Raw genomic sequence first — 14,843 nt, 5'->3', positions numbered from 1 at the left:
GCAGCCCATGCTCATGGTCATCTGTCTCGTTGTCCCGTCCCGCCCCGTAAGGAGGCAGGACCCCGCGCCTTGTCAAGGTCACCTTGAACGAGCCCCGTGAACCTGTCGTTGTGGGTCGCTGGCCTCGGTGGCCGGATGCGGCCAGGGCTGCTCTAGCGCACACGCGTGGGGCCGCAATGGCCATCCCAGGGTGTCTGAGTTTCACCTGCTTGTTAAACGTGGGGGGGGGCGGGCCCCCCGCGTCAGCGGCGGCTCGGGGACCGTGGGCGGCCCGGGTCTCGGCTGTCGTCTGCTCCAGCCGTCTCCCTTGTGTGGGGGGTTTCCGGGCAGCGCGGGGCACCCTGTTCCTCTGGGGACTTGAGATTTTATTCCGGGGTTTGGTTTCTTTTCTCTTCGGGGTTCTGTGTGTGTGTGTTTCCGGGGGTCAAGGCTGCTGCTGGCCGCACGGGCTGGGGTCCTGCTGCCCTCGGGTCTGGGGGGTGACTGGGTGTCGAGTGAGGCCCGGCTCCGTCACCGCTGAGGGCCCAGCAGGCGCTGGGTGGCCGGGCGGCGTGGGGCTGGGGGGTCCTGTGACCCTGCTGGGATAGCTGGGGGGTGGCCGTGCGGAGGGTGGTTTGCAGGGTGGACCCGGCTGCCCTGGGGGTCAGGAGCGTGCTCTGTGGGGAGCTGGCAGCCGCCGCTCCTCTGGGCAAGGCGAGGGGGGGCCCAGAGCTCGGAGGGGGGGGCCTGGGTGCCAGGCCCTGTGCAGGTGTTGCCGTGTGGTGCTTGGACGCAGGGCGCTGCACCCAGGCGGCTGCAACGCTCGCCTCCTGAGCCCGGGAGAGGAACGGCAGCCGCCCCCATGGGGGATGGGGCCTGGGGGAAGGAGAGTACCGGCTCCTTCCCCCGGTTCACAGGGGCTGCAGGGTGCCCGGGCAGCAGGCCCTGGTCCCCGTCCCTGTGGAGCTGTCCTCTGGGGCGGGGCAAGCCGGCCAGGTGCCAGTTGGGGCTCTCTGCCCCCCTGGCCGCCAGCTCAGGGCTGCGGTTCACGGGAGGGGGGCGTGCAGGGCACACACTCCGTCACGGTCGGGGTGGGCGCCGCTGGCCCTGCACAGCCCCTCGGCTCCTGAGCGAGTTTGGTTCCCTGTTCCCCGAGGGTGCTGGGTCCCGGGGGTGTCTGTCCTCCCACCTCCGGGTGTCCAGCGGGGGTCCAGCCGGCGGGTACCCCCAGCCCCGGCCACATGCTGCTTGCGTGAGTCCCCCAAGCTGAGCACAGGGCGAGAGCCAGGCCGCCCTCGGCTGTGACTCTGCTCTGTCTCCGCGGGCCAGACTGTCCTGCTCCATCTTGCGCCCGGAAGGGGGGCCCCGCCTCTGCCCTCCGGAGGGGCCTGCGCCCCTCAGCTTCCTGCTGGAGGGGGCGGGGCCGGGGGGCCGTGCCGAGTCTCCGCGGGTGAGCAGATGCCGGCCCTGCGGGTCCCTCTCCTGCTGACGCAGCTCCTGGGGTGGGGCCGGGCTCCGGGCGGCTCCCCTCCCCGAGTCAGTCACTGCTGTTCCCTGTCCTGCTTGCTTGTCCTTGCAGTGGGCCTCCCGGCCCCGCCCCTGGCCCTGGGGGGGGACCCTGCCTTCCAGGCCCTCCCCGCTCCCTGGACATCCGAGGGGGCCACGCCTGGGCCCCTGCCCCCAGGGTGGTGAGCTGGGGAGTGGCTGCCCAGTGGCTGGGTGGCCCTCCTGTGTCCCAAACCTGCTCTGGCACCTTGGAGCTGAGGTGGGGCTGCCCCTTGGAGGTGTCTGCCACGCTCTTATGACCCCTGGTGGGGCCCCTCCCTCCTGTCCATGCCTTCCGGGCCGCCGCCTCGATCCTCAGAGGAGACAGACCGGCCTGACCGACAGCTGGGACCTGGGCCGGCCCCTCCTTGGGGTGGGCGTCTGTGGGTGGCCCTGGCGGGAGCCTGGGACCCAGGTGCTTGCGGCCTGTAGGGGACCAGGGCCCGTGGGCCTCTGCGGCACGCCCTGGGGTGAAGCACAGCCTCCCCTGGGGACCGGCAGCAGCCCGGCGTGGGTTCGGGGGTCCAGCAGCCTCCCTGGTCCGCCGGGGTCCGGCCCCTGGGTGGGGCAGCTCCAGGAGGGGTGGGGTTCTGGGCTCCTGGGCCCATCCCCGGGGCGTCCCTCTGGGCCCAGCCCTGCAGGGGCCACATGTCCTTGGCCGCCTGCCAGGCACCACCTTCCCGGGCCGCTCCTGGGAGCCGCTCTGCTCGGCCAGCGCCACGGGGCCCCGCGGGGCCGGGGACACGCGGTTCCCAGGCCGGCCCAGCCGTCCGCTGGCGTCAAGTCCGGACAGGTGCTCGTGCTCAGGGCGGGGGCCGCCCGCGGCGGGGCCAGGGGCGGCGTGCCGGCCCCGTGAGTCACCCCGATCCTGGCAGCGGGGGTGGCAGGGCCTGGCTGCGGCCGGCGTGCCGGGGCGTGCGGCTGGCCTGGCGCGGGAGCCCGCCGTGGCGAGGGAGAGTGGGCTGGGGGGCACGTGTGAGCCTCCCAGGGAAGTTGGGGCGGGGCCGGCCCTCTGAGAGCCCACCTCCCACCCGGCTGTGCCGTGGGGCCAGGCCAGGGGGCGGGGGTTGGGGTGGCTGGCGGCCGTGAGGAGCCGGAGCCGCCCAGGCCAGCCCCTGGGAGGGAAGGTGGGCAGGCGCCTGGAGTCAGAGTCCAGGCTCCGAGGGCCGACGCGCTGGGGTGTCCGGGGACCAGAAGTGGCCGTGCAGGGGGTGGCCCGGTGCGGCTGCCCCGGGGCCTGCTGTCCCCAGGCCTCCTGGGGCCGTCTGGGCTCCGAGTGCCCCAGCCCCTCCTGCCGACCCCTCGCACCTGGGCCTGACTCGGAGGCCAGGCAGGGGACCCCCGCAGGGCCATGGGGCCGCCAGTCCTGGGGTCGGGGGGGGCTGAGCTGGGGGGTCCCGAGGTGGACAGCAGCCCTGCCCCCTGCTGAGGGTCAGCACCTCGCTGCCCACTCCGCGGCCGAGAGAGCTGAGCCCTGGCTGCCCCGCCGAGGGGAGGGGGAGGGGCGGTGCCGCCCATGCGGGGCAGAGCCGGAGCCGGGTGTCTGGGCCAGCGCCGGACCTGCGGCCAGTGTGGACACTGCTCTGAGGAAGGCCGGACACGTGGGCTGGGCGGGTCCCGGAGGTCCTGGAGGAGGTGGGAGCCGCTGGGACCGTCGGGGGCGGAGGGGCTTTGAAGACAGTTGGGGCTGGGACTGGGGCGACCCCGCCTCCCCGCAGAGCCTGCGGTCTGGGCTGGTGGGCTCGGACGGACACCAGCACCTGCAGCGTGGGGGCCGCGTGCTCTGAGAGGGTGTCGGGGGCTGTATCTGGTCCGGATCCTTCTATTCAGTCAGGCAGGGGCAGGGAGGGCTCCCTGGAGGAGGTGTCTCTTGCAGGAAGACGCAGAGGGAAGGACGGTGCCTGCCGTGAGGGCCGGGGCCGGGGCCGGGGCCAGGAGGGCTGGGAGGCCAGGGGCAGGGCCGGGTGGGGCACGGGGGCTTGCTCGGGGGCAGCGTGCCCCCCGGGCACCCCGCGGCCACCCAGGGGCCCGTCTGGGGGAGGGAGGCAGGGCTGGCCCCGGGCAGTGATGGAAGGAGACGCCCGGGCTCCTCTGGGTCTTTCCAAGCCGTGGTCAGTCGTCTGGGGGCTGCAGGCCGTCTGCCCCTGCCCACCCATGCCTGCCTCCTCCTCGGGGCCTCGCCGGGTGGCTCCCCTGGGGTCAGCTCCGACCCGCCTGGGCTCTCTGCCTGTCCGGCCACGAGAAGCGGGGGCAGCGGGGGCTCGGCGCACAGTAGGTGCCCTCGAAGAGGCCCGTCCTGTCCCCTAGGGCGCCGTCGAGTGCCCCTCCCGGTGGGAGCGGCTGAGGCGGCCCGAGACGGCCCCAGTGCCCACTGCCAGGCGTCGATGTCGGGGACCTCCTCGCCCCCGCCCCCAGGCCAGGCGCGTGCGGCATGCCTGCTGGTCCCTCGTCTCCGCCAGGCTGGGGGCAGAGGGGAGGGGCAGCTGGCCAGCGCACCCCTCCCCCCCCACGTGGGACCTGCACCTCCCGCCCACCCTCTCTTCCCCCGAGGCCGCCCGATCGCTCGCTCTCTGGCTGCTGGCCGGCCGTGTGCGGAGGAAGGAAGCTGAGGTTTTGAGGGGGGGGCGTGTTTGTTTCTGACTGGGCTCCAGGGGCGCCGGCCAGGGCCGGGGCGCCAGCCTGTAGCGCCTTCATGCAGAGGGTGTGGCCGCGGAGGCGAGGGGGTCTCGGCGGGGCCCGAGGCTTCCTGGGTCCGGGCGCCGGGTGCCGGGGCAGGTGGGGCTGGCACAGTGGGTCGGCGTGTGAGAGAGGCCCGAGGGCCGCCCGTGCCCCTGATGCTGCTGGACCGGTGAGGCAGGCGGCGGCAGGCGGCACGGGAAGGAGCAGCGGGTCTGTGGGAGGGAGGGGTGTGTGGGGGAGGGGTGAGGCCCTGCAGGTGTCCCACCAGCCCCTGCGGGTGTCGGGGGTGGGGGGCCCGGTCTGGGAGAGCCCCGTCCTAGCGGCGGAGGCAGGGCCCTGCTCTGGTCTGCGCTGCTGTCCGTTTTCCACGGCGAGAGCTCTGGCCACGGCCGCCCCCCAGCCACCCCTGCCCCCGGGTGCTGGCCGGGAAGGGACGGGACCAGGGGCCGGTCTGAGCCAGTCCCGCCCCCCCCCCTGGTGCCCGCGCCCCCCCCCACCTCCCCCCTCTTTTGCTCCCCCGGAGGCAGCCCGGGCTGCCTGCGTCCTGCTCCCGGCACGGCCTTGGCTGTCTGGCTTTTTGGGCCCCCTCGGCTGCACCTGCCCAGGGCAGGGCCTGGCCAGTGACACCCCTCGGGGGTCGGGGGGCACCCGGCCTCCCTCGGCCCGGACTCTGGGCCGCGTGGCCGACACGGGTGTGCGTGGCGTCGGAGTGGGCACAGGTGGGCACGGCGGGGGTGGGCCGTCTGAGCCCCGGGCCCTGTGAGTGGCCCCCGGGAGTCAGCGGGCGGGCGGGCGGGCGGGCCGCGACGGGGACGGGTGCCCAGGCTTCGCCCCCCAGGCGGCGGGACAGCCGTGTGTCTGGTCTGCTAGACCGGCCCCGCGGCCCCCCGGTCCCGGGCAGGCAGGTGGGGGGCGGCGAGCGGGCCGGGAGAGCGGGTCTCCCCGTCAGCGACGAGCCGTGGGGGGGCGGGACAGCGGGACGGGGGACCTTCGGGGTGGGGGTGGTGTCGGGGGCCCCGGGGTGTTGCGAGCTGAGAGCCGGGCGGCCGGTTGGGACGAACCCCGTGTTGGCGGGTCGCGGCCCCGCAGTTGTGGACCCGGCCGCCTCCCTGCGTGGCTCAGGGGGCGCACCCCTCCTCGTGGGTGGCCGCGGACCCCAGGAGTCGGCCTCCCCGAGAGGGCCTGTCGGGCACCGGTGACCTGATCCTGGGGGCGAGGGCCCAGAGGGTCCCGCGGGAGGCTCCCCACCCCGGGCTCGCCGGGCCCTGGGGCAGCCGAGGGTGGCCTGCGGGTCCCGTTGACCGCCGGCCACAGCTGAGTGGGCACGGCCTGCCTCTTGGGGGCAAAGCCGGGACTCGGTCCAGGTCTCGGTCCAGGTGAGGTTGCAGTGGGCCGGGCCGGGCTCCCCTAAAGGCAGGACCGCGCCCCGCCCCCGCCCCCCTCGGGCTCCGCCAGGTCAGGTCCAGGCCCTGAGCCAGGCGGGGCGGACGCCTGGGTGGGGGATCCCCACCGAGGTAGAGGAGGGGCGGTGGTAGCCCCCGGGACTGCGGGGCTGGAGTCGAGCTAACATCGGGCCACTGCAGGGGCCGGGGGGACAGGTGTCGTCGTCCTGGAAGCAGTAGCTGCCCCGGGCACACACCCCAGCAGGTAACTCAGGACGTGACCTACCACCTGCCGCCTCCCCCAGGGCTGGGGGGTCCCGGTCTCTCGACTGCTCGGTGTCACCCGGAGCTTTTCTGAGTCATCCCCGAGCCCCACCCTGGGGTGTGGGCTCCGGAGAGTGTGGGCCGTCACATGGCAGTGGGGCGCCGTGGGCTGGGAGACCCCTGCGGACGTGGGGTTTCAGGTGTCCGTGTGAGCAGAGGGGGGTCTGCTGTGGGCTGCCCCCGGGGTGGCCTGGGGCCAGGGTCGCTGGTGGAGAGGCCGAGGCAGGGCTGCCGCCGGGCGGTCAGCGTGGTCAGCCTGGGCGTGAGGTCGCTGGCCCTCCTCCTGGGTCCCGTAGGAGCACGAGCCCCCACCGCCCAGCCTCGCCGGTGCCCGTGGCCGGTGCCAGGGCTGCCGTGGGCAGCGGGGTTTCCGGGGGTGTGTGTGGCCTCAGCCCCCGTGACCCGGGCAGGCGGCCCGGGGGTGGGCACTGAGGACCCCCCACGTGCCCGCCGGGGGCAGGCAGGGCTGAAGGGCGTGTGGGGTCGCCCCGGGGCCCACTCCCTGGGGCGAGCCGTTGGCTGACGGGCCACAGAAGGCGTCCTGTGGCCCGGAAGAATGACCCCGTTGTTGGCCGGAGGGCGGCCAGGAGCCACCACGGCCCCCTTCCCTCCGCGCTTCCTGCGGAGCCCGTCTGAGGTGCGGCCGGGCCTGGGAACCCGTCTCCCGTCCCGGGCCCCTGGCCTCCCGGCCTGCGCCTGGGCAGTCTCCCCTACAGGGTGCTCGCTGGTGGCCTGGGGCCCCGTGCGCAGAGGGAGCCTGAGCCCCCACGGGTGCCACTGGGGCTTCTCCCGGGGCTGCCCCCCGGCCCCGGGCCGGGCTGAGCCAGCACAGTGTGTCTGTGAGCGAGTGGTCCTGGGGCGCCAGCAGGCACTGTGGGGGGCTGTGGGGGAGCCCCGCCGCTCCACCTGCACACCAGTGCGCAGAGGGGCCGTGGGCCCAGCCAGGCGGCTGTCTGGCTGTGGAGAAGGTTTGGACGCAGGTCTGGCGGCTGTCCTGGCCTTGCCCTTTCCACCTGCCCCAGGCCCCCGTGGGCGGGCGGCCCTGCTGCTGTGGCAGCGCCCTCTGCAGGCCGGGGCTGTCGTGCGTAGATTGAGGAAACGAGCCGGGGTCCCTGTCCTCTTCCAAGAAGCTCCTGGCTGCGGCCAATGGGAGCCGCCCGTGGTCACAGGTGTCTGGGTGCGGGTGGCGGGCCGGGCGGGCCCTGGGAAAGGGGAACTCAGCCACCCGGGCCAGCCTGAGCGCCACTTGTGCCCAGCGAGCTCCCGGCCGCCTCGCAGAGACACCCGCCCTCCCGGGCCTCCCTCCCCGCGGCTCCTGCCGCCCGCCGGGCCGCCACGCTGCATCGCCGGAGGCTGCGGGACCCCCAGCCCGGGGGCCGGGGACTGATGGCGCGGTCGCCGTGGTGGGACCTCTCGCCCGCCCTGGCCATGAGGCTGCACCTCCTGGCCTCTCTCTCGGGAGGTGGCCTGGGCTGGCGGGCGGGAGACCGTAGGTGGCTGGCAGGTGAGGGCCAGGTGTGCTGGGCACCGGGGGCAGCGTGGCCTGGGAGGGGGCCCGCGACCTGCCCGCGGGGTGTGCAGCTCACGGCGCGTGCCGGGCGCCGGACGTCTCCGGGAGCGCGCCCTCCTGACCCCCGTCACCACCGCGGAGCGCGCCGGGCGCCCGGCTGTGCGTCTCCCGTGGGTGCTGCTGCCGGAGGCCCGAGGCCCGGACTGGGGGGCGGTGACGGGGGGGTCCGTGCTGGGCTTCTCGGCCGGGCTCCGCCGGGCCAGGGTCAGGTGGGGGGCTGGGTCCCTGAGGGCGTCCCTGTCCCCCGCCTCCCCGCGGCGTGACCCTGACGGGCCTCGTCAGCTCCCAGCTGGGATTTCTCCTCCCGTGAAGCGGGGTGTGCAGAGGGAAGCTTCCGGACCAGGCTCTCGGCGTGACCGAGGGTCGCGGTCCCGTGGGACTCCTCCTCTGCCGATCGCGTCCTGGGCTGCGTGTCCGTGTCCGTGTCCTCGTGTGCGTGGGTGTGTCCGGGCGTGTGTGTGCCCGTCGGGGTCGTCGTGGGCAGTCAGGCCTTCGGTCCCTCCGCCTGGCGTGTGCGCGTGGCTGCTGGGTGTGCGACGCGGGCGTGTTCTCGGGGGTCGCCCGGGGCAGCACGTGGGCCCTGCGTGTGAGCCCCCGTCGCCGGCCGGGAGCGGGGACGTCCCCGAGGGTCCCCGCGTGTGAGGCCGCACGCCGGCCGTGCTCCCGAACTTGCGGGGTCTGCCCGCGGCCGGGCCCGCCGCTGTCCCGGGTCCCGGGCGGCGAGGGCGTTGGGCTCGGTGGAGTGAGGCTGTCGGTCCGTGGCCGCCCCTTCTGTGACCGTCAGGTGACGGCCGAGTGCCCGTGGGGCGTCCAGCGGGACCGTGTCTCCCCGCTCGGGGGGCTGCCGCTCCTCGGACGGTGCGGGTGCTGGGACTGGGTGGGTTTGACCCCGTGGAGGCAGGTTTCGGGGTCCCCCCTCCGCTCTGCCCAGAGAGCGGGAGAGCCGGAGGCTGCGGCCTGCCTGGCTGGTTCCCCGGGCCCCTGTGCCGCCCCCTCCCCGGGGCAGGGGTACGGTCGCCTGGGAGGCGGCCTGGCCACCGGGCAGGGGCGGACATGGGTCACTTGACTGCCCTGTGGTGGTCGCCGCCCCCGTGCCCTGGGCGTTGAAGTAGCCCCACTGTACACCCTTCTGGGAGCGGTCTGCACCCGACCCCGAGGCCAGTGGTGGGACCGTGCCTTTCCCGCACCCCTCCCCCACGCTGACCCTGGCCTTGGCCACCCCGGGGGTGCTCGTGGGACCCAGAGACGTGCACAGGGGCAGGGCCGAGAGGGCCAGGAAGGGGCGCTGCGGCAGGGTCTGCAAGGGCAGAGGCCCCGGCGGCCGGCGACGGGCCGGGTGTGCTGGGAGCGGGGCCGAGGCCGTGGAGCTGGTGCTGCAGGAGGGGCCGTGGAGGTGCTGGCAGTGGGCAGTGGGCAGTGGCCATCCTGCCTAGTGACCAGCGGGGGGGTGGCCATGGGGAGGGCGTGCCGGGCTGGCCGTGGCCCCTCGAGGCTGGTGGGCGGCACAAAGGGGACCGTGGGCGTTCCGGGCGGCGGTGCTGCGTGGCTGTCCCAGGGTCTCCTCCGGCAGCTTGGCCGCCACCCCGGGGGTGTCAGGACTGCGGCCTGCGGCCTGGGGACTTGGGGACACGGCTCGATGCCGCGTGAGGCGGGGGCGGAGCTCTGGGTCTGCACGTGCACCCTGGACTCGGGGCCTCCCTCCGCCGGTCCCTGCCCTCGCTGGCCACCCGGAGGGGGAGGGGGAGGGGGAGGGTGAGGGCAGAGCCTGGCCCATCCCGGGCCCCCAGGGGTGGCTGGGTGGGAGCTCGGGGATCGCCCCGGTCAATGTGGGGGGCACAGACTGCGCTGGCCCAGTGGGGACTCGGCAGCGAGGGCTCGGAGGCCGCCCTGCGGGGGTGGGTCTCCCCAGAGCGCCCAGAGCAGCCGGCAGGGCCCTCAGCAGGGTGGGCCGTGTGTGGGGTTGGAGGCGGGTCTGGGTGCAGTGGGGCTGGCGGGCTGGCTCGGGAGGGCGCTGGCCGTGGGCCGGTCTGGTCTGGGCGCGCACCACCCAGCCCCAGGCCCCCGTGAGGGGCGGTGCCCACGCCGGCTGGTGGCGGGGAAGCCCCGTCCGGGCGGGCGGATGCCCCGTTCTCGGTCTGTGTCACGGGCGAGGCCCCGTCTCCGGTCTGCGGGGGCCCTGCCAGCCCGGCCCCCACACACACGGCGGGCACCAGGCTGGTGCCGCGGCTGAGTCAGTGCGCGTGGGCGAGCCAGTCTCCGCCGAGGGGCGGTCCAGGGCTTCGTGCACCCTTGGGAGCCCGGCAGGGTCTCTGTCCCACCCCCTGCGGGGCCCTGGGCCCCCATGGTTGTCCTCGGGATGGCCGTGCGCAGCGGGCAGTGGGGGGCCTCGGGGACCCCTCCAGGAGGAGGCCGCCCGTGGGGGCCCCTCTCCCCAGTCTGTCTGGAGGGCTCCGGCTGGCCGGCCCCCTGGCACGGGGCCCCCCGCCCCACCGCAGCGGGCCGGGGCGCTGCGGGACCTCGGCCCCCAGCCTGCAAGGTCTCCCGCGGAGGCCGCGCTGACAGCCGGAGAAACAGCTGGAGGGGCGGAAGGCACGGGCGTTCCGCGACAGAGCGGCGGGTGGCGGCGCCTCCCCGCCGGCGAGAGCCACACAGCTCAGAACGAAACGAGGATCGTTGCTTTTCCTGTTCAAGAGAAGCCGCCTCAGCGGCCTGCAGCCTCCGGGCCTCCCGGCCCCGCGGCGTCTGCGGACGGCTCGGGGTTTCACCAGGAATTCCCCCTGCCCCGCCCACCCTCCCGCGCCGTGTGGGCGGGCACCCGGGAGGCGCTGGGGGCCCTTTGGGGGGCCCGCCCGGAGGGGAGGCTGCCGTGCCCGGGAGCCCCGGCCTGGCCTCGGAGAGGTGAGCGTGCTCTTGCTCCCCTGCACCCCCGTCGCCCCCGAGGTGGCCGCTGCTGCTGGGCCCTGGGTGTCCATGTCTGGTCACTCCGGCTGGCCATGGGGGCGGGGTTCTCTGTCAGGGTGGAGGTGGGGTGGAGAAGGGGCAGAGAGCCGCGCCGGGTGGCCCCCAGCTGGCTGGGGAGTCGTCCTCCCTCCCTGAACCCTTGTCTTCTCTCGTGGGCCCTACCTACGGGGACGGTGGGGCAGGGCTCCCGGGACACACGCCGGCACGGTGTGGACGGTGCGGACGCGTCCCCGCCGCCGCCACGCCTTCCTGCGCGGGGCCTCTGTCCCCGGGGAGCCCTCCCACCCGCCGCAGCTGCCCGCCGTGCGGGGCAGGTCCCGCCCACGGGGACCCACTCTGTGGGGCAGAGTGGGGGCCGCACTCTGGCCCGTCCCCTTCGTCGCCCCCTTCCGGCACTTGTGCCTCCGCCCAGGGACCCGTGCAAGCCCGGGTGGGTGGGCCGTGGTCCCCTGCCCATGGCAGCACCTGTGAGGCCACTGAGCAGGGGGCGGGGCCTGTCCCGGGCCCCTCGGCATCTTTCTGGGTGGGTGTCCCTCCACCCGCCTCCCCCCGGCAGCACCCCCGTTGGGGGCTCTTTTCTGGAAGCCAGCTACGTGGGGGCGTTGCTGGGTGGGGCTTGAGCTGGGCACTGCCGGCCACTGCGCTCTCCTGACACGCCCCCTGGTGCTGGCTGTGCGGGTCATCGTCACCTGCAGGTCCCTGGGACGGGCGGGCGGCCACGTGAGTCCTCGTTACCCCCCAGCTGTCTCTGGGGTAGGGGGCTGCCGTGGCGCGGTCCTGGAAGGTCTGGCCTCAGGTTTGGGGGCCCCAGGAGAGGGCCTGGACCCCTGCCTGTGCCCCAGGACAGGTGTCCCAGGAGGCGCCTGCCCACCGGGCGGACGGAGGAACCGCGTGCAGAGTGGGGGCCGGGTCTCGGGCCAGGCTCTGCAGATGCGCCCCCGTCCCGGGGCCCCAGTCCAGCCACTGCCGGTTCCGCCCGCCCCCCTCCCCCTGCCAAGGCCTCCCGGGACAGGCCGGCCTGCTGGTCCTCGTCCGGGACTCTGCCCTGAGGTCCGGGAATCCCTGGAGTCACGGGGGATGGGGCGGCGAAGGAGGGGCCGGTGCGCCGGAGGGAGCTGGAGGCGGCCCCTGCGGCGGGCTGCGGCGGCCGTGGTCCTGCACTGGGAGCGCCGTGCCTGCTACCCCGGCGGCACCGGGCGCATGGGGCGGCCTGGCGAAGGGCTGTGACAGGGCTGGGAGGCTGGGCCCGGGGGGGCAGGGCTCCGGTGGCTGGTCGGCTGGCGTCCTTGTCCCGAGTGCGCCTCTGTCCCCCAGCATGGCTCTCCCAGCTGCGAAGAGCTTCAGGACCCGCCCCACGTCTGGCCCTGGGGGGCTCGAGCATGCCCCCAGGTTAAGTGTGCTGCCCAGCCCCCAGGTGCCCCCTGGGTGCCCCCCGGGTAGTGCCGGCAGCTGGGTGGGTCCTGGCAGCGCCCACTGCAGGCCGTGGAGGGGAAGGCGGTGCAGCTGCACTTGGCCGCCTGTGGTGTCTCCGCCTGGAGGCTTGTGGGGAGGGTGGGCCTGGGCTGGGGTGCCCCCTGCAGAGGCCCTGGCCCCACCCTCTGTGAGTCCGCGCCAGGCTGGTCACGGGGAGCTGCTGCCGGCCCCCCCTTCCTCCTGGCTGCGCCCCTACTTCGCCCGCCACGGCCGGGCTCCAGCCGCACCTGCCGCCACCGCCGGGCCCCCCCACGGCGCCCCTGGCTCGTGTGAGTGGGCTGGGCGAGGGTGGCCGTCGCCCCAGATGACACTTCCTCTTCCTCCCCTGGCACCTCACGGCCCTGGCCTGCGCGGCTGGGCCGGCAGGTCCCAGAGCCGCTCCTGTGCCACTGCGGCCGGGACCCGTGCCGTGTGGCCCGTCGGTCCCCCCGGCCTTTGGTGTTTGGTCCGTGCAGGGGGTGCGGGGGGCAGCAAGGGTTGCCAGGTGGTGAGGATGGTGATGATCCGTGATGATGGTGATGGTGATAGTGAGGATGGTGAGGATGGTGAGGATGGTGATGGTGGTGATGGCGATGATGGCGATGGCCATTGCACAGGTGTCTTTGTCACCGAGGGCTCACGGGTGCCGGCCCAGGCACCTGCCTACCCTGACTTGTACGGAGAGCCATTTCCCTGGTTGGACCCTCGGGGCTGCCGGGGCCGGTCCCCGCGAGGGGCATCGGTGAGGGGCGCGCCCTCTGCCCCGGAGAGTTTGAGGCGGGTCGGGGCCGAAGGCCTTCGGGCTGGGGTCTTCCTGGCTGGCACCAGGGGGTCCGGCCGTGCGAGTCCCAGTGCCTCGTCCCCGTGCCCCTCAGGTCACGGGGGTCCTCGGACAGGAGCCCCGCAGATGTGGGTTGGAGACCACCACGTTCCTTCTCCGCCTTCCCCGTCGGTTTTCCCTGTGGGCGGGGGGCGGGCCAGCTCCTGACCATCCTCTCTGCCGCTGCCGCCCGCTGCTGCGGACCGCCCCCTCGCCGTCCCTTCACACCCTCATGTCCCCGTGTCTCCCAGGCCCCTGCTCTGAGCTGCCCCTGCTCCCGCACTGGGGGCTGTGGGGGATGGTTTCCAGCGGGGGGCTGAGTCCTCCCGGTTTGGTGGGGCCGGGCCGCAGGGCGAGTTCCGGGCGGGGAAAGTGCTCCTGGCGCCGGCCTCCCCCCGCTGGGCCGGGGGCTGGCGTTCCCTGAGGCCTTGTGCCCAGGAGGACCCAGGGCCCTGAGCTGACCCGGGGTCCCTCAGGAGTCTGGACAGCAGGGCCTCTCCGGGGGGCACCTGACCCTTCTCTCAAGCCCTGGGCAGAGCCTCAGTCGGCCTGGGTCTGCGGCCCCCGGTGGCTCCAGGCCCCCGTGTGACCTCGGAGCTGGCCCGGAGTGGCCTCTGTGCCTCGCTCAGCGGAGCACCCTGCGTGTCCTCTGGCCTCAGGCATCTGGGCCCCTGGCCGTCCCTGTCCGCGGCCCAGGGCCCGGGTGGGCGGGGCCAGAGAGCAGCACTTGGGGAGGCCAGCGGTGGTCTCCGGGGGGCAGGCGGCAGGGGAGCCCCTGTGGGGTGTCCAGGGGCTGGAATTCCTTAGAGCCGCTTCCTGTGGGCACGTGGGGGCAGGCAGGGAGGGAGGAGAGGTGGGTCTTGGTTCACTGAACCCCCACAACTCTCTCCTCTGGGACCAGAGTGGGTCTGGGCCGCCCTGGACTCCTGTGGGGCCCCGGCCCTGCGGGCTGCCGGCTGCTCCCAGCTGACCCTGCTCGAGGGCCCCGGGCCCTGGCGGGGGCAGGCCAGGTCCATCAACAGGGCAGAGGGCAGGGTGACCCCAGGGGAGCTGAAATTTCAGCCTGGCCACCTGAGCCGCAGCCCGACACCAGGCTGGAGAGGACAGGCCCCCGGGCTGGCCTCCCTTCCTGGGGGGTGGCCGGAGCAGGTGGGCGGCACAGGCGGAAGTCCACGTGCCGGGGTGGGGGCGCCTGGGGCCACGGGCCCCCCTCTGCTCCAACCGCCCTCAGCTTCCCCCAAACCCCGACGCGCCGCGGTCCCGCCGCAGTCCCCGCCGGCTGCCACTTCTCCCTCCTCGGGGCGGCAGGGGAAGCAGGCCTTCCGGAAGGCGGGGGCCGGCGGTGGGCGTCCCGGGAAGCGGCTCGCGGCAGGGTTTCCGTGACGGGGGCGGCGACACCAGGGGGGCGTGGGGGTGGGCCTTGTGTTCGGGGTCTGCTCTTGTCTCTCGGGTGCGGGCTCCCTGAGGGGGCTCTCCTCACCCCTGTGTGCCCACCCCCCCGGGCACCCCTTTCCACCTCAGTGCCCCCCTCATGCCCTCCTGGAAGGCTCACGGGGCCCTGCCCTGTTCCTCTGTGTGGACCCCCGTCCCGCCCCTGCACCAGAGGAGTGGTGCCCTCTTCTGCCCCCGCCCCCCGTGGTCTGCTCCGACCCTGCTGCCCTCCCGCTCCTGCACAATGAGAGGGGCCTGGGGGGGGGCGCTGAGATCCCCTTTCCAAGAACCGGGGGTTCCCTGCCTGCCTGGGAGGGGCCGAGCCTGGGGGCCCCCCCACCCCCTTGGGCTGCTTGAGGCTGGCATTTCCTGCCACCACCCCTCCCCCGCTTGCCAGGCAGAGGCCGGAAGGGCGCGGGTGGGGGTTCCCCCGCTTCCTGGAGGGGGCTCTGGGAGGGTCCGGGGGTGGGCGGGGGGGTGCATCCTGGAGGGAGCCACACAGCTCAGGCTTTTCGGTCAGTGTGCGGGTCCCTTCCCTTTCAAGGGGACCTCGGGGGCCACCTGCTCCGCCGGTCCCGAGGGGTGGCTGTCGTTGCCATGTGCATGCCCCGGCCACGGGGAACTCACCCCCGAGCCGACGGCCATGCCACGCTCAGTGACCGGGAGCTTTCTGTGCTTTCACGCCACTGCGGGTGGCGCT

General features: G+C 74.6%; 1 protein-coding gene across 4 annotated transcripts in view; it reads left to right on the top strand.

Annotated features, from left to right (window-relative positions):
* The window catches only part of RXRA (retinoid X receptor alpha), a 75,713-nt gene that overhangs the window by 36,837 nt on the left and 24,033 nt on the right, over positions 1-14,843 (top strand). The window contains exon 1 of one of the 4 annotated variants that reach the window (XM_045846102.1): positions 7,395-7,413. The exons of the other annotated variants lie outside the window; for them this stretch is intronic. The gene's annotated coding sequence lies outside the window, so the exon portion shown is untranslated. Of the gene's footprint in view, positions 1-7,394; positions 7,414-14,843 lie in introns of those variants that run through there. 4 annotated transcript variants of the gene reach the window in all.

The sequence above is a fragment of the Phyllostomus hastatus genome, unplaced genomic scaffold (genome assembly GCF_019186645.2).
Source record: "Phyllostomus hastatus isolate PE091 unplaced genomic scaffold, TTU_PhHast_1.1 phas_contig_495, whole genome shotgun sequence".
Taxonomy (NCBI): Eukaryota; Metazoa; Chordata; class Mammalia; order Chiroptera; family Phyllostomidae; genus Phyllostomus; species Phyllostomus hastatus.
Note: the sequence above shows the minus strand (reverse complement) of the source record. Positions and strands in the feature narration are given on the sequence as shown.